Below are 19,295 nucleotides of genomic sequence, written 5' to 3'. Positions count from 1 at the left end.
TTATCTTATGGTATATGAATGTTTTGCCTACGTGTATGTCTATGAGCCACATTCATGCCTGGTACATGTGGAAGTCAGAAGAGGGCATTGGGTCTCCTGGACCTGGAGTGACAGATGGTTTTGAGCCATTCTGTTGGTGCTGGGGACTGAACCCAGGCCCTCTGCAAGAGCAACAAGTGCTCTTAACCACTGAGTCATTTCTACAGCTCCCCTCCCTACCATCACTCTACCTTTTTGAGTCAGGATCTCTCATTGAACCTGGAGCTCATCGATTGGCTACGCTGGCTAGCTGATGAGTTCCAAGGAGACACTTCTTTGGAGTGCTGGGATTGCAGATGTGTATTGCTGTGACCAGCTTTACATGGATTCTCGACTTCTGAACTCAGCTCCTCAGGCTTGCATGGCAAACACTTTACCAACAGAGACATCTTTCCAGCCCCTACATTTTATTTTTAATTATTTTGGTTCTTAACTGATGATCTCTTTTCCAATTTTACAAGTAAATGACTAATCTCAGACCCTTCATCATGTGAAAGGCACCTAGTTAAACTCTGAGATGTCTGCTGCTTCATCAGAAAGGTCACACTGTGCTAGCGGGCAGCCATGTATTAGCGCCGGGGATGGTCTCTTGAAGCCCTGTCAGCCTGGTTTCCAGGTGACACTCTTTGGGGGTTATGCATGGTTCCCAGACCTGGAGCTGCTAACCTTTTCCTTAGAATGTCAGCCTCCCTCACGTCATCGTATGCCCAGAAAACCCTTCTCAGTTTGCTTTTGGATTTGCCAATAGTGACACATCCTTCCCTCATGCTTTTGCACCCCAGGACCACAGGCATTCCATCATCTGGACTCCCTCTCAACAGTCCAGGGTGCAAGCCCATGGAGTTGAAATAAACTAAAAACCCAAGCCTTTCCTTAGAACTGCACATTTTCTGCAGTCTTTCCATTGGTTCTAGTGGGAACAGTGTCTTGAAACAGAGTTTTGTAAGACAGAACAGGTCTCAGGGTACCATAAACAGCAAAAGAGGACACCCAAGGAGACTTCAGTAGTACACAGATTGGATATGAAATTTCAGGCAATTTTTACTTCTTCCTTGGTTTTTCTCTGTTACATTTTTCCCTTTAAGATTCTTTTGAACAAAAGATACAGGTAATTTTAGTAACTAGAAAAAGGAATGAAACCATTCCAATTTTAGGAGAGAAAAATATCATCTTACAGGTTTTTTTTTATAGGAGAGTGTAGTCCTCGTGAAATTATAATGTATCGTTTTCCTGCATCCTAACCTTCATGAACATCCTTGGTAGGAAGGCTATGGGCAGTGTGAGGTCCGCTGAGAGTCAGGGCTCATCAGGACCCCCTCCTCCCCCCATAGCCCTCTCTTCTTCTGCAGCTCTGGGCAACAAAGATGTTTTTCATGCTGCAAGTCTTGAATCCACAGGACAGAGGCACAAAAACATGCTTTTGTTCACGCCCTTCGGTGCCTGTTGCTGGAGTGTGAGCAGCACTCTGTGGCTCGGCACTCACGATTACCTCCAAGAGGCCAAGAAAGCCTTCTCCAAGTGCTGTGGGAGTCAAGGGTCAAATTGGACCAACTGTCAGGCTGGGTCTAAAGCCAATCTTGTGTTTAATGGGAAAGAATGAAAGCCAGGAGCAAGTGAATGCAGAGCATAGTGTTGGGCCCACCTGGCTCTGCTTGAGAGGCAGGAGCCGCGCCGGTAGATGGAGAGCAGACAGTGGCATAGGGTGGGTAGGGGGAGCATGAGTACCTCTGTTTGTAGACCAAACTATAAAATGAGTGCAGACCTCAAGAATCCAGGGGACATGCCTTGAATGAGTAAAATAATGTATTAAAATATCTGGCTATAAAACCAACAAACAGAGGGCACAGTGACCAAAAAAGTCTGCTTAAAATAGCAGCAAAAGCAACAGAAGAATAAGTTTCACAAGGCATGTGCACAACTTTTATAAGGAAAGTTGACAATACTCTGTAAACACAGAAGTAGACTTGAACTGGACTGGGGGTGTGGCTCAGTGATCAAGCACTTGCTTAGCACATGCAAGGCCCTGGGTGCCACCCACAGGATCAGGACAGTTAATGCGAACAGATGGAGAACGATCTTCTGTTCTTGGACAAGATCGCTCAACACTGTCATGACCTCCCCCACTCTGTGTGTGTGTGTGTTTATGGCTGAGTCATCTTGTGCACATATGCACATCCCAGAATATCACTTTACCACCTTATTCACTTGAGACAGGGTCTCCCTGAGTCTGGAGATCTTCATTGTCACCTAGAGTGCCTGGCCAGGAAGACCCGGCAATCTTCCTGTCTCCTCATCCCCAGCTCTGGGGTTTCTGACATGCACAGCCATGGCCAGCTTTTGACTGGGTTCTGTGGATCCAAACTCAGTGTCACCCATGGAGCCAACTGCCCAGCCCATGAGACTTTCCTCCTGGTATTAATTTATAAATTAAATCCAGTCTCCTTCCTCCTAAAACAAAATAAGCTAATTTCGAATTAAGATAACTTAATAATAAAGTATGAGTGTGAAAGGGAAATCAGAACACTGAAGAAACATGAGGGAAAAAATGAGCATGGATTAATTCCTGATTACTGAGAGACAATGGACCAAAACTCATAGAGAACGAGGGAAAAACAAGAACATTAAGTCAAAGGATTAAAATTGTCCTCAAGCTCTACGGTGGTGTCACATGCCTTTGACCCCAGCACTTGGGAGGCAGCAGTAGGTTTATCTCTGTGAGTTTGAGCCAGTCTGGTCTACCAAGAGAGTTCAGGAAAGCCAATACTACACAGAAAAAACATTTCTTGGAAAAAAAAAGGCTCTCAAGGGTATGGGGGAAATTTCCATGCTCCTTTTAGTTAACCACATGCCAACTGGCACAGTACTGACCCTTGTCACCATAGGATGGCATCCCTCTAGCTGTGAGGCTGCTGTGTGCCCAGTGCCCTGCAGGAAACCTAGAAGTGCTCAGCCAATTCAACTCTAGGATTTAGCCCCAAAGAAACTTAAAATGCACACACAGGACTTTTCAGTGCAAAGTGGTTCTAACTGGCAAATGATAGGCAAGTCCCAGTTCCTGGCAGAGGAAAGGGACTAGATAAACATATGCTTCCATAGGAGTCTGCATCCATGGGAAGGTCTGGCCGTCCTGGAGCAAATCACAGGGAATATGGCTAAGGGAGAAACCTCAGCACAAAAACACACTGGGTGGGCATTATGGACAGTGGCCAGGGCTGTGACACCAAACATGCTGGCCTTGAGGCCCAGCTGGAAGGGAACTTAGAACTTAGACCCAACAGGTGTCTGTCTCTGCAGGCAAAGCTCAGACACCGTTCCCCATGCCATAGACAGAACCACATACACGTGTCCACATGCAGCTACAAATAAGACAGAACCCATCAAGGCAAATGAAAGGCCACAGGAAGTGTGGGGAGAACAGTGCTCAAGTTACCAGAAAACGATCATTTGAAACAGTGAGCATGAAGACTGAAATCTGTGGCTGAAAGTCTTCATCCAGCGAACAGGCCTCACAGGCTCAGAACAACAGTTTTTTTTAATGTGTCAAAATCAAAGAAGACCCACCCAAATCTGCAGAGCCATTGCAGAAGGCAGGAAACAGAGAAGTACAAGCAGGATGTGTCCGAGGCCCTGGACAGAGCCTTACAGCATGGCCTTAGGGGGACAGGCAGAGATGGAGAGGGTTTAATTCCACTAAGAGATGCCAGTGCTGGAGGACACTGGCTGAGAATGCCGCACACATTCCTTAATTATTCTTTAAGTCCAAAAATAGCTCAGATAAACGTGTTTAAAATCCTAACTTTTCCTGCTTAAGCCCTGGAGTCCTGGAAAGAAAAGCACCCTGAGTCAGAAACTGATGTGTTAACTGAAGTCTTCACGCCCCAAATTGCCATGCTGGGATTTTCTCACAAGTGAGGCCCTTCTAGAACAGCCCATCCAAATCTCAGAGAGGTTTATAGAAATGGGAAAGGCTCAGCCTAATTTATATGGAGTCACAATGGCCTGTGGGTAGCACACAATCTGGCATGGAAGACTGGAGCGCTTTCCAATTGCCAAAGGATCCAAAAGCTACAGCAGTTAAGACAGTGTGATACCAGATATATTAATCAACAAAACATTACGAAGACCCCAAACATAGATCCTGGTGTTTGTGGGCAGCAAACCTGGGAACAGAGTATGTAGACAAGCCAGCAAGGAGGCTCCCTACCTCCCAACATACACAGATGATGCTGAGAAAGGGGACATCACATACAGAAGGTCCAGATTCACACAATCTATGGCACTGCGACATGTAGGTGAACTACATGGCACAATTTCAGGAAAAGGAACACCTAGAAAAATTGAGAGTCATACTTTTTCATGTAACAATGTGTGTGTGGGATCATGAAACACTTAACAACAGTAAAAGATTTCTGAATTCAGGATGACAAACATTAACAGAATCAAATATGTGAAATCCAAGCAGGTTCTGGCATGGCATTTCTGTAGCTCTGTGCAACTCCACGGCAGCCCTCGGTTCTAAACAATCAGCACTTGCACTCTGCGCCACGTGTGCTATTATACCATGTAATGCCAGCAAACACCGCCTCAACCCCGCGGGCTCACATTCAAGACTGCTCAGTGCTGCGAATTGTAAGGTTTACAATGCATTCTGCCCTTACAGAAATAACATGGCTTAACCACAGAAACCACTTTTAATATATTCCTGCCATTATTCTAACCACCTAAGCATGTTAGATTATCCTTGCACTGTATTGTGTCAGAGTTCTTTTAAAAAGTCAGTATTTGAGCTACCAACTTGAATTTCACTTTAAAAACATCATTAAATGAACCCTGGCTTGAGATTAGCACAAAGTTTCCAACAGCTTTTGAAAGGTTCCTAAACATGTCGGCCATTTTGCACTATATATTTACCTTAAGCAGCATTCTTACAAATCAAAGCATTAACTGTCTCTGAAAAGCACTGAAGATGCCCCGCAACCTACGGAATCAAATCTTCAGCCAAGATTTAATCTTTACAGAAAAATAAACAATACATCTCTCAGTAGTATGCAAATTTGCTTTAGTCTTTAGTTAATGGTGAAAATTATATATATATGGCAAAGGATTTTTTAAAAAATTCTGCATGATTTTCAATAAATGTCGGAGCTCCATTACCTACTATGCATGTTTATATCCAGGGTCACATAAATGTTTCAGGTGAAAAGGTATCCAATGACAAAACTTTAAGCCTTGAACTATAACAGGAAAAGTTATTAAGATGGAAAGTATATTATAATGTATGGTGTGTGTGTGTGTTTTGGGGAAGTAGGGTTTCTGTTGGGAGAAATAAAATTTTGGAACAGTGGCAATGTTTCTATGACATGGTAAATGTAATTGGTGCCACTAAATTATACACCAAAATAAAAGCACACACCGCCCCCCTTTCTCTCTCACACACATATACACACTGTTTTATAAAGCACAGGAGCGGTGGGTTCTAAAGCTTCAGTCTTTGCTGGCTGGGCTCGGAGGCTCTATTATGACAGCTTGTGGAGCAGCATCGGGCACCCTGGGAGTGGGGGAGGGTCTCCTGACAGAGGCTGGGGGCCCAGGACTATTGCCAGAGCTGAGTTCTGCCGCATGGGCCCTGCAGCGCTCACCACGGAGGCACCTGCCACTCCTCCATGCTGCTCGGTAATTACGGCCCCAGTGGAACTCCTGCCCACGCCTTTGGGTAATTTGTGTGTGGGCTGCTTAGAGAGATGTTCAGGACGAGAAAACACATTCTCTGGAAGAAATGCTGTTTCCTGTGGGGATGGGAGTCCTGGCTTGTGTGTTTGTACCATGCTCCTCTCTCATTGCTTGATGCTTTCACAGCTGAAGGTGGTCTGAGGTGAGTAGGTTAGACCATTAGAGGTAGAGCATAGAATCTCCTGGCCACCGTGAGCTATGCCACAGCCTAACCATCATCTTCCAGGCAGAACCAGATGCTTCCACAGACGGATTCCTTCCCAAAACATGCCTAAACTATACTTTCTTCTCTGAAAAGCTGATCCTGTGGTGGCCCAGGGGAACACATGGGGGCTCTTTGTCCCTCATTAAACACCCAACTGGGGAAGGGGCACAATTGGCCTTGGTGTAACTGAGCAGGGCCCTAGAGAAGGAGCTGGTAAACTCAGGGGGAGAGTTCAGAAGGCCGTGGGCCCAAGGAATGCCCCCCTCACCCACTTCTGTTGCCCCATGACTTCTAGGAAAGAACTGGAAATGAATGGACATTCAGGTAGTGGCCTGAAGTCACCTTGCCCTGCAGGGCTTTTTAACAGGCTCATGACTAGGAACGAGATATGGGGTCTTGGGCTAAGCATGGGGTAAGCACAGGGGTCTCAGGATTGGGGAAACACTGACTGGGGGATCAGGCCTCATGCAAGCCTCAGAAAGCCAAAGAGGGCAGTTGTCAAAATTAGGGCAAAGAGTATAGGAGCAACATGGCATGATCCCTGGGGACCGCTCAGCAGCGTGCGCATGGTCCGGGGACAGCAGAGGGGCAGTGTGCCACTGTAGGACTGCTTACGGCAGGAGTGACAGCCTGCGACAACGTACGCCAGTCTGTTGAGAGTATGTAACAATAGAGTGTCATCAGAGTGTGACAACAGGAGTGGGTGGCAACTGTATTGCAGTGGGTGACACGTGCTGTGACAAATAAGTGACAAGGACGCCTTTTAGCTACCTCCCCGAAAGCCCACGGGCAATTTCTCTGCTGGGGATACACCATCTAACTCTGAATGCATGACCTGGAGTGGCTGACTCCTCATTGCCTTCCTATTGGCCCAAGTGCCACTGGGCTGCTGTGTCCCTCTCGGCTCACATGCAGTAGGGTTCCATGGTCTTAGGAAAGGGTCAGGGGCCACTGCTCTGTATCTCACTGGTCCAGCCCACAGCCAAGTCCTTAAAGAAAAATTTAACATGGGAGGGGGGCGGAGGGAGAGTAAATGACACATTACTCTCTTGTCTGTGTCTGCCTGTGTGTTAATTATCTATTAATCCAATTTGAAACGAGCCCATTATCCATTTCTGGAAGAAAAACAGTGAGAAGGAATTACATAAATGCCTCATTCCCACACCAACTTTGCTCAGAAAATTGATTCTGAAAGAATTTTAATTAATAATCTCAAGGCGACGGCAACAGAAAACCAGCGATGATGAGAGGCAGCTGCCTCAGGAGGCTCCTCAGAGGGCAGGAAAGGAGAGGCAGGAAGGAGGCAAGAAGGAGTTCCTACACCACCCATGGATGGTGTCTGGCCCGCAGTGGCCTTTGGGACTCATGTTTGAACTCTGAAGGAGAAAGAGAAGACCCGTGCATCTACCTTAGGCCTTCCCTGCCCGACCTTTGTAAATCAATAAATGCGTGGCCACTTTCTTCCCTTCAAAGTCACGTCCCTTCCCTGCTCACACTGCTTTTAGGGCAATTCCATTTGTGCAGAACTTTTACTAAACCTACATGTGGCACACAAACACACAAACTTTGTCAATTACACTTTGTGTGCTGAGATTCCCTATACCTAACATGGAGAGCACCCACCCCCCATCCTCGTCAGTCCTCACAAGGGTCACTTCTTGTAAATCCACAGAATACTCTTACCATTAGGAGGTGACGGGGCCACCAGCATGATCCTAATGCCCGCTACAGCCTTGCCCACCTCGCTCCCCCGGGACCACCCGTGCAGCCACACAGTTCAGCTCCTCTGATGCCATGGAAATGAAATCATGAGGTCTGATAACCGTGAGATCTGCTCTCTGCTCTGCCTAGGGATCACATGGGGTATGTTCTTAGCAATGCTCTCTCAGAAGATAGCTTGGGAATTCCCAGCTACAAAGTGAGACCACTGAAAAAAAAATTCTTGAATTTTTCTCTGACCCACAACTATTTATAAATATGTTATTTCATAGGCATCATTTGTCATCCTGTGTCTGTTTCCTCACTTGGTCTGTGTTCCATCTCTATCCATTTACCTGAGAATTTCTTTTCTTTTTTTAACAGCTGAATAAAATTCTATTGTGACTAGGTACCATCAGAGCACTCATCAACTGCTGGATATCTAAGCTGTTTCCATGTAACATTATGAATAGAGAGGAACACGGATGAGCAATAATAGTCCTTTAAGTGTGTGTGCCCATGAGTATTACACTTGAACTACACAGTAGAGCTGTTGATAGCTTTCTGAGGGACTGCCAGGCTGGTTTTCATAGCGTCCACACCAATTTAAGTTCCCAACAACAGTATGTGAGGGTTTCCTGTTCCCCACATCCTCACCAGCATTTGCTGTCTTTAGGTTTCTTGATCTTAGCCATTCCAAATACAATAAAATCTCAAAATAATTTGCCTTCCCCTAATGGCTAAGGATGACAAACACTTTTAAAAATATTTTTTTTCTTTTTTAAAATTATTTATTAATTACACTTTATTCACTTTGTATCCCCCCTTTGGTTCCTTCCCTCCTCCCGTCCCAATCCCTCCCTTCCTCCACCCTCTGCATGCATGCCCCTCCCCAAGTCCACTGAAAGGGGAGGTCTTCTTTTCCTTCCTTCTGATCCTAGTCAATTAGGTCTCATCAGGAGTGGCTGCATTGTCTTCTTCTGTGGCCTGGTAATGCTGCTTCCCCTCAGGGGGAGGTAATTAAAGAGCAGGCCAATCAGTTCATGTTAGAGACAGTCCCTGTTCCTATTACAATGGAACCCATTTGGATACTGAACTGCCATGGGCTGTGCAGGGGTCTTAGGTTATCTCCATGACTGGTGGATCAATGGAATCAAATAGAAGACCCTGACATAAATCCACACACTTATGGACACCTGATTTTTTTACAAAGCTGCCAAAACCATTCAATGGAAAAACGACAGCATCTTCAACAAATGGTGCTTGTCTAACTGGATGTCTACATGCAGAAAAATGCAAATAGATCCATACTTATCACCCTGCACAAAACTAAAGTCCAAGTGGATCAAAGACCTTAACATAAAACCAGACACACTAAACCGCTTAGAAGAAAAAGTGGGGTAGAGCCTTGAACTCATTGGCACAGAAGACAGCTTCCTGAACAGAACACCAACAGCACAGGCTCTAAGAGCAACAATCAATAAATAGGACCTCATGAAACTGAAAAGCTTCTGTAAAGCAAAGGACACTGTCATCAGAACAAAACGACAGCCTACAGATTGGGAAAGGATCTTCACTAACCCTTTATCTGACAGAGGACTAATATCCAGTATATATAGAGAACTAACGAAGTTAAACAGCAAAAAAAATCAAGTAATCCAATTAAAAAATAGGGTACAGAGCTAAATAGAGAATTCTCAATAGAGGAATATCGAATGGCAGAGAAACACTTAAAAATAATTTTAACCGTGTGTGTTTCTTCTAAGAACGTTCAGTTCAGCTCCATACCCTCTCCTTTTAATTGGGTTGTTTGTTTTCTTGGTGTTTTACTCTTGAGTTTCTTGTGCACTGTAGACATTAATCCTCTCTCAGGTGTTTAGCTATCAAAGGTTTTCCCACTCCACTCTGCCTCTTCAGCTGATTGTATTGTGCACAGTATAAAAACTCTCTGATTTAATGAATTTCTACTTGTTGATTGGCGGTCTTATTTCCTGTCCTTCCCCAAGCCTGTATGTTGAGTTGTACTCCCTACTCTTTCTTCTAGAAGCTTCAGAGTTTCAGGTCTAACTGAGATCCATTTGGATCTTTCATCCATTTGCAATTGATTTGTGTGCAAGGTGAGAGAGATTTCATTCTTCTCCATGTACTTACCCAGTTTCCCCAACACCATTTGGTAAAGATGCTATCTTTTGTTTGATGCATGTTTTTGTCATCACTGTCAAAACTCAAGGAGACCGCATGGACTTAAAACTGAGTCCTCAGTTGCGTTCCATCGATCAACGTGTCTATTTCGTGCTCGTGCCATGGTGTTTTTATTGCTACGGCTTTGTGGTACAGCTTGAAATTGGGCGTGCTGAATTTTTATTGTTCAGAATATTTTTTCTATCTGGGGTTATTTATGCTTCCATATGAAATTTATGAATTGCCCTAGAGGGCTGGAGAGATGGCTCAGTGGTTAAGAACACTCTCTGTTCTACCAGAAGTCCTGAGTTCAGTTTCCAGCAACCACATGATGGCTCACAACCATCTATACTGAGATCTAATGCCCTCTTCTGGCATGCTGGTGCACATGCAGAGGAGCGTTCATATTCATAAAAAAACAAACACATAAATAAAACAAATAAATTAAAAAAAAGAATTACCCTAAAATTTTGATGGGAATTGCATTCAGTCTATAGATTACCTTCAGAAGGATAGCCATTTTCACAATATTGCTGAAGATACTACATACAATTGTCATCGGACATGACCCAGAAGCATGTTCCCTGCTGACTGGTTTCTGTAGTACTGGAGGGTGCTATATGCAGGCTGATGGGGTGGAAGAATCATCAACACACTTACCCAGTTCTGAACCATGGGAATTGCAACAATGATTTATGAGGCAAGATATGACCGAGGGTAACAAAACAAAAGTGGCACAAATGTGAAGATAACTAGCCACTTTCTGATTGGAAACACAGGCCTGGCATTCTGAGTGTGGTCAAGAACCACAGTTGAGACTCTCACCGGCTTCAGGGATGAGCCAACCACTATTATTCTGCTAAACTGACATAGTATCGAAGTGTCCAGTAAATTCATGTATCTCTCCCCATATATTAGTTCAAATCTCAGACTTCAGCAGAGAAATTTCTTTGTACAGCTAAAGGTAGTTAATACAGACAGACACTTACGACTACTCAAAGTCCAGGTAAGTGTCTGTGGACTGCCCAACTACAAATAAGAAATCTCCTTCACACCCTCCTCCTCAGGGCTCAGGGACTATGGGAGATTGTAAGAACCGGAAGTCAGGAATGATGGGAGTGAACCTGACAGGACCACTGAACTCGTGAACCCAGCCATTGTGGTGGCCTGCACAAGGCAATCAACATTCTTGCATGGAGCGGGAAGTGGTTCATGAGCTTCCACTCCCAGCTGAGGAGCTATAGACGGTGGGCTGTTTTGAGAAGAGAGGTAGTTTTCCTTAGTGTGTGGTTCTTGGCAGGCGGACCACACTCAAGCGGACAGACCCACACCCAGGAGTATATGAACAATACAAATTGTACTCAATAGGTTATTAAAAATGAATAAAAGGGCACAACGTTTGGGAGAGTAGGGAAGTAGGGTAGATCTGGGAGGAGTTGGGGAGGAGGAGAAAGGTAAATATGATCAAATATTGTATAAGATTCTCAAAGAATTAACAAAATATTAGTTTAAGATGTGTTACTTTGATATATAGCTCTTATCTTTCTATTCTTCTTGATTTTGTATGCGTGTGTCTGTCAGTTAAGTTTTGGGAACTTTAGGTATTGCTTCTATGCTTTTTATTGCCATTTCTTTCCAGGACCAAATAATAAAATAATATGAATGTTAATAGTTTTGCCATTGTTACATAAGTCCTTGTACCTAAACATTTCTTTGAGTCTATTTTTCTTCCTGCTTTTGTTTTGAGACTTCATGTGATACAGACTAGCCTTCAACTCACTACTTATCCAAGGGTGGCCTTAAACTCCTGCTTTCTCCTATGCCAGCCCTCCCTCTTTCTCAAGTATTCCTTTAAACATTTCTCTTTGTCCCATAGCTCCATCTTTTCTCTCTTAGGCTATTTATAAGCTCTTCTTTTTTAAAAAAATTCAGATTAAATAGATTTAAAACAAAGAGGACATGAGAGGGGACCACTTTGGAAGGGACTGGATCAGGAAATGCAAGAAGGGGTAACTGGGAGCCACGAATATGGTTAGAGTGCATCATATATGTATGCAAATGTCATAATAAACCCATTTCGTGCACTTATTATTTGCTAACAAAACTACACACAGAACTCCCCACATACTGGATAGACAGAACATGTTCCTATATGATATCAGGGTTCCATTAGACCCCAGAGTCATATGGATTGGAGACCTGTAAAGCTCTCATGAAGGAAGCTTCTGGAAACACAGCAACTGAGCAGCTGGTTAAATTCTGGACTAGGAGAGCCTGCTTGGGCTTCCACTATCTGAAGCAGTGTTTTTAAGCAGCCAGGAGGCCCAGAGTCAGGAAGGGGTGGTATTCACTCAGGTTATGTGGGATCTGGATGCCCTTTAATATCATTTGTTTGTCTTCTGCAGATAAACACCTCAACCTCGGGATTTGGTGGCATTTTAGTACAATGATATCCAGAGAAGAGAGTGATTTCTGTGTGTACAAATATTCCCCAGCCAACCCTGGGACCAACCTGGGCGGGGGACCTCTGTACCCGAGGGGGGCACCTAATCTCCAAGACCTCTCCAGTTCCGAGGGCAGGGGTTTAAGACTTTGCTCACATTCACACACAGTCACAGAGGAGGGGGCCCATCCCTGATGGAACCCTGAGGCCCTGCACAGGTGCTGGCTACGAGAGGATGAGAGGGAAGAAAATGCTAGAAACATTCCACTTAATTAATTTTGTTGTTCTAGCACTGAGCCAGGGCGAGTTGTCAAAAACTGACTTCCTTGAGCTGAAAAATAAGAGGAACATGTTTTTCTTCTTATTAATTTGCCAGGAGAGATGTTTATACCTGGCCCCAAGTCAGCCTGAAGAGAGCCACGGTGCAGTCTAAAGGCTGTGAGACAGAGCAAGACGCTGCTCTGTCATTAAATTAGCGCTCTGAGGATGCAGCAGCCAATGCTCTCCAGCTCCCTCCTAGCAAGATTGAATTCTGCCTGCACTTTTCTTAAAAGCCTCAGGGGGCTGGAGAGATGGGTCAGTGGATAAAGCATCTGCTGTGCAAACATGGGCACCTGAGTTGGGATCCTCAGCCACCAGGTAAAAATCTGGGAATGTGTCTGCTAGGTCTAGAAAAAAAAAAGAGAGAGAGAGAGAGAGAGAGAAGAAGGAGGAGGAGGAAGAGGAAGAGGAGAAGAAGAGGAGGAGGAGGAAGAAGAAAGGTATGATAGAGAAAGCTACTTGAAGTCATACTCTGGCCTTCACATTCCCTTCCCCCCACAAATAAGAAACCTCCATATACCTCCCTACCCCCACACGTGGACACACGGACACACATACACACGTGCATCAGTTTGAGGAAAGAGAGGGTCTCTGACCAGTACATATTTCTCACAAGGCCTGGTTAGAGTTACTGAATGTCTGAGGTTCCAAAATTGTCTCCTTAAAGGGCTGCAGAAGGAAGCAAGGTCACACCCAGACCTCAACAAAGGCTCACAAGACCACCTCTGCTGATGCGTGGTGAGCACTGCACGGCTTCCCGCCTCCTGAGCCCCAACTGCCCAGAGACACAGTGTGCTTCAGTGTGAGCTTCATGCGCAGAATGGCTCTTACCAGCTTTGAACAAGAGACCAACCGCTGCTCCCAAGCAGGAGGGAAAGCCACAGGAGGGCCACTCTGCATCTGACCTGATGCAGCCGTGAAGACGTGGATGCAGGCACCTGCCCTCTGGCAGGTAGGATGATTCAATCACCTTTCTTCTGCTGTTTCGGATGTAGTTTAACTCATTCAGGAGTTCAGGCCACATAATCCTAACTAATGTATTAAGAAGGTGGACAGTTAATACAACTGTGTATTTAGGGATGGGGCCCTTAGGGGTAATTGGGTTACACAGAGTCATCAGGGTAGAACCTATGATTGGATCCTGATAGGTTCATAAAAGAGGAAATACTAAGGTTTGGATGTGAAATTGTGCAAAATTTCCCCCAGAAGCTCACTTGGTCTCCAGCTGCTGGTGCTTTGGGGCAAAGAAACAGTGGCACCTAAGGAGATAGCCTTGCTGGAGTGAGTCACTCGGTGGGCTTTCAGATGTATAGCCTGGTCCCACTTCCTGTTTGTACTCTGCTTCCTGAGTATGGTTACAATGTGACCAGCCAACATCCTGCTCCTGCCACTGTTCCTTCCCTGCCTGCTACCATGTCTTCCTCACTGTGACCGGTAGAACGGTGAGCCATAATAAACCCTCAGCAATGAAAGCATGAGCCAAAAAACCATCTAGTGTGCATAAAGTGGCCGACCTCAGACATCCTGTTACAGCCATTCCTAGAAAAGATAACTAACACATGCTATATTCTGTTAATACACTAACCTAGAGAGATACTAGTGAACACAGGTCACAAAGCTCTGGCTGGCTGCCTCCCCTCCTGAGGCTTTCACATCAGCCGCCATACACTCACTACCTACTAGCCTGCTTCACTCATTAGGCATGTGGTGGGTGTGTGTCAGAGGAGGTGTGTGGGAGAGCGTGCCCATGTGTGTACATGTGTGAGTATGCACTCGTGTGCATTTCCTTATTTATACCACGAAAGCCTAGGTTTTAGTGGTCGAGGTATTTCCCTAGGTCACCACATCGATCCCTGCACAGGACCCAGCTCACAGTGACTCCTCAGGAGCATCAGCTCACTGAGCGTAAGTTTGGTCACCGGGTGCACACTTAGTGCTGGCATGAAGCCACCAAGCAGCAAAGTGTCTCCTGTGGTACTTAAAGATGGGAAGGATAGGGCAGCCAAGCTGGGTGCAGGAAACGATCTGGGGAGAAGCTTATGCTAGACCAGTGACAAACAAAGTAGATGGCAGAGAGGCATACAGACCAGCACAGAAAAACAGGTAACAGAGGGAGTAGGCGATGAATGAGAAGGCCCACCAAGGGCACCAAGTTCAGTGACATCACACAAACCATCAGCAACGGAAGCCTGCCTCTGTCAACATGGGCAGCCACCGTGACCAGCATCATCCACAGCACAGCAGTGAACGACAGACCATGTCTCAAACAAGGTGGAAGGTGAGGACTGAGGTTTGCACACACCACGCACTCATGCACCAAGCCTCACTTAGGATCCATATCCAGAATCCACATCCTCAGGCTCCACCTTCACTACTAGAGTCCCCCAGGGAAGGGCCTGAGATGCAACAGCCCAGTGGTATGTATGTCAGGATGTCTGAAGGACCCTCGGATCCCTCCTTACTTGGGAGGAAGTTCCCGGAGCTGGGAAGCCACAGGGGGGCGTAGAGCCAAGAGTCAGGCTCAAGTCAATCCCACAGCCCTTCCCACCACAGCCGAGCCTTGACAAAAATAAATCTGCCTCTTAGCGATGGAATTTAGCTAAAGCTGCCCCCGTATTCACATCAGCCGGGCGGTTTGGAGGCCTGGTGGAGCCTCTGAATTCCAGCCTTTGGTTTCAAGGCAGCACTCAGGTTGAGACTAACATCTAAACGTCACCATTTAAACGTCTGAGGAGGTTAAGAATATTCGGGAGAACCACTGAGTTCCGGGGCCATAGCCTGTATCCTGCCTTCCTCACTGGGGCCCAGGTGCTTCAGGGAAGAGGAAGCACTTAGTTAGGAGAGCAATGGCTCATCAGGGACCGTAACAAAAGTGGCTGCCAAGGCCCAAGAGCCACTGGAGCCTTTGCTGGTGTGTCTGTTAATCTGCAGATTTCCTCTCTTAGGGGAAGAAAGTCACAGAGGTTTTTCTGTACACATTCCCATTAGTCTCTTTTTTTTTCCTAAACTCACTATCAAATTAAAATGTTGGGTATTTCTAATGGAATGTGGTGTGGGTTTTACGTTATGAATAAGGCTCTGCAAAGCAGATGTCCAAAGCTATTGCACAGAGATGTCATTTGGTGCAGCTTCTCCTCTGATTCTGGGACTAAGGGTTTATATGAATACTGAGCCCCGGGTTTGCTGAATCTGTGTCTTCAGAGGGATGTTACCCTTGGCTAGATGATGGATGGCTGCTTCTTAAGTGTCTTCCTCAGCTTGCTCTTACAAACTGACTGGTTTAGAAAAGGGGGAAGGAAGACCCCCTCCCCCAACCTCATCGTATCGGCTGCAGCCCAAGCTCCTTCAATTCAGTGGAGATGCTAGTGCCTAGATGGTCAAGGATTGGTCGCTCCCTGGCCTGACTGAGCCTCTCTGGGAAAGGGAACCTCTGATACCCTGCTGACAAAGTTAGTGGACTTGAGAGATGGTGGGGCTTCTCGGCCATAGAAAAGGGATCCAGAGCACCTTCGAGCTCTGGAAGGCGAGGACCCCTGTTAAAGGCAGTTCTGACTCAGTCCCTTGGGGCGGAGGTGTTGCTGCAAGCCAGCTGTGGTGTGGTAGCTGCTGTCAGCCACTGTGGAGGCTTCAGTGAACCAGACCACGGTTGCCTCTCGTCATGGCGGGGACAGGGCCCTCTGAAGGCACTCCCTGCTCAGACACCCCCACTCTAGCAGCGGGGAGCAACATGAGAACCCATCTTCTAGAGCTAGCCCCTAGTAGGGCTAGCTCTGAACGCTTCTGCTCCTCATCAAATGGCCATTGGTAGACAGGTACCCAGGGCTTGAGAGCCAAAGGGCCGTCTTGGACCAGAGGCCAGCCTCATCATTCCGATCGGCCACCGTCAGCGGCCACCGTCAGCACCCCCACACACTCAGTGCCACACATCTGCTCCCCTCCTGTCTGCCCCCACACATCTGCACAGAGTTTCTCTGGCGACAACACCTCCCACTCCAGATACCCCTTGGCTCATGCTGCCCTCTGGGTATCTGGTACACTTCTTTCAGAAACCCAGGCCAGAACTAGGGGTAAAGAGGACCCCAAGCCTCAACGCAGTCTCCGCTACTCAGAGAAGCTTAGGACCTGCATTTGCCAGGGCAAACCCCAACATTTTATCATTTCCTACCAACCTATGTGTTCCACAGGACCTACTAATTACGGCACACACACCTGTAATTATGATAATGCTGCTTCCCGCCATACACAAGGTAGAAACTCTTAATTATAACTCAAACAATTAATCAACCAGCTCACATTTTCTAAGCATCTGGCCCACGCAGGGCTCAGCTAGGCACTGGCAAAGGAAAATCACACAGCTACATTCTGTGTCAACTAGAAACTCACTCCTTTCTCTTCCCTTGCCTCCACAAACACCCAACTTTTTTTTTTTTTTAATTATGGCAACCTCAAGGTGGGAGGGGACTCAAAATGGAATACATAAACTGGCCTTGGAAAGCAGTCATCAGCCTCCCCAGAGGAGACCCAGAGACAGCAGCCTTCTCTGGACGGCACCGCCAGCTCCTGTGTCTGCACAGTACAGAGCCTGCAGCGGACCTTCCGGGCAAGCGGACCTCGCTGCTGCATGTGCCACAACACCCTTGGTTTTCACCGTGTAAGAGAACACAGCAATCCCAATGACAACCTACCCAAGGCAGCCAGAGGCCAGTGAAAGTCCTACGCGGCCACAGAGGGAAGGAAGGACTGGGTAGCCAGCTACAGAGGACAGCCATTGCCTTGGGGCTGGTGGATGCCTCCTGACACTGGAAGAAATGAAAACCACTGCTGAAGGCGATTCCTGCCCGGGTGGGTTTAGCTGACCCCAGGGCAGGGCCACAGTGTGATCCACTACTTAATCACTCCCGAAATTCCAGACTGGACCAAAATCCATTATTCACGGCACGTCACTGCTCTAAATGCTAGCCTGGCCTTTTTAAGCCAAGGGCAAAGAAGGGGACAAAAGAGGCCAGAGGCTTTAAGGTGGGGGCGTGGGTACTTCTAAGACCTCCAGAGGCCAAGAACAAGGATGAATCTGAGTTCCTAATCTCGGGGTCCAAGAGCAGGAGAATTTGGACTTGACCAAACGGGTCCCCGAGTACATCACGGGGAGCACATCACGTGATTCCAGTGCTTCCTCGAGGGGCAGTGCGTCAAGAGTCAGAACTCTTGGAATCAAGGGGCTTCCAAACTCCGAGACCATTCGATGGCAAACACGCGTGCGGTGTCGCGAGGCTGGACAATCGTCCAGGGCGCAGAGGAGCCAGCTCACCTTCCGCGCGCCAGCCTAGGCTCGCATCCCCTCAGCGCCCAGCACTCCTCACTGCTGGCCCCACCGTCCTGACCAGCGGTTGCCGTCCGAGCTCCGGACGAGAGACAGTTTGCCGAATTCGGATCGTTTTTTGAGCCGGGACCCGCACCTGAGTCAAGCCGGGGCTCTGGTAGGCTAGAGAAGACAAGGTGGCCGGACAACCGCGCGTGCAAAGCGCGTGTGCGCGCGGCTGCGCGTGTTAAAGGTGGTGGGGTGGGGGGCGTTCACTTCACCGCCTCGGACCAGAGAGGGGAACCGGAGCCGCGGGCTCTCCTCGGAAGCTGGTGTGCGCAGCCTTCAAGCTCGGCTGGGTCTGGGAAAGCCCTGGCAGCTTCGCGGGGACCCTGAGCCCCCCGGCCGGAGGCGGACCCCCTTTCCCTCCTCTCTCCTTCTTACCCGGGCTCCGGCAGAGGCGACGCGGGCAGACGGGGCGGCAGCGAGACCCAGCCTCCAGCGGCCGCCCGGACCTCCATGAAAGCGCTCCACGCGACCAAGCCCCAGCCTCCGGCTCCCAGCGCAGCTTGCCCCGGCCCTGCCCGACTCCCCGAGAGCCCCTCCAAGCGCCGCGGCCCCGGCTGCACAGCCCGCCACCCAAGCCGAGCTGCGTTCCCGCCGGTGGCCGCCGGCGGACAGGTGTCCACGCTCCCCTCCCCTCGGACCCCGGCCTCGCGCACAGACCTCCTTCGCAGCTACTCCCCTGTCCCCGAACGGTCCCGGGGACGCTTGGAGCAGACTCCGGGCAACTTACCTCCTGCCGGGGCTCCGGGCGGCTTGCTCCGCGTGCCTGGCCGTGGCTCCTCGGGGCGGAGCGCGGCGTCCCCAGAGCCCGCGGCGCACAGTCCGGCACCGCCCCGTGAGCCGCCCCCGGGCCGCCCCGGCCAGCGCATCCCGACGGCGGTAGCGCGGCGCCCCCTAGTGCCCAGCGGGGCCCAGGGCGAGGCCCCCCGCGGAGGCTTGGGGAGCTCCAGGCTGGCCTCTGTGGACACTGTGGAACCGTGGAAGGACAAAGGTATGCGCTCCCGCACCCAGGCACTCAAACGCATGTGCTTCTCCATCACATTCAACCGCACTAGGAAAAGCACACGTAGCTACCCAGGCACACACATATGGACTCACATGCTCACTAGTACTCACACTCACCACCCATACACATGTGAGGGCACTCATACAACCACACAGGCACACACACATGGTTTAGGCAAAGCGTTTGCACACACATGTGCGCGAGCTAAGGGTGCACACACAACCAACACACAAGCAGACAAAGTGGGGCATAAGCACTTGCTCACACACAGGGTGCTCTCAGCACACACACGGAGACACAATCAGACACA

General features: G+C 48.1%; 1 protein-coding gene across 2 annotated transcripts in view; it reads right to left on the bottom strand.

The window, feature by feature from the left end:
• Kcng2 (potassium voltage-gated channel modifier subfamily G member 2) overlaps nt 1–18,817 on the bottom strand; it is a 63,720-nt gene extending 44,903 nt beyond the window's left edge. For both annotated transcript variants that reach the window (XR_009589736.1, XM_060376995.1), the window contains exon 1: nt 18,710–18,817. The gene's annotated coding sequence lies outside the window, so the exon portion shown is untranslated. The remainder of the gene's footprint in view (nt 1–18,709) is intronic.
• Between the last annotated feature and the right edge of the window lie 478 nt (nt 18,818–19,295).

Source organism: Meriones unguiculatus, chromosome 2 (assembly GCF_030254825.1).
Source record: "Meriones unguiculatus strain TT.TT164.6M chromosome 2, Bangor_MerUng_6.1, whole genome shotgun sequence".
NCBI lineage: Eukaryota > Metazoa > Chordata > Mammalia > Rodentia > Muridae > Meriones > Meriones unguiculatus.
The sequence above is the reverse complement of the archived record's forward strand: the minus strand, read 5'-3'. Positions and strand labels throughout refer to the sequence as shown.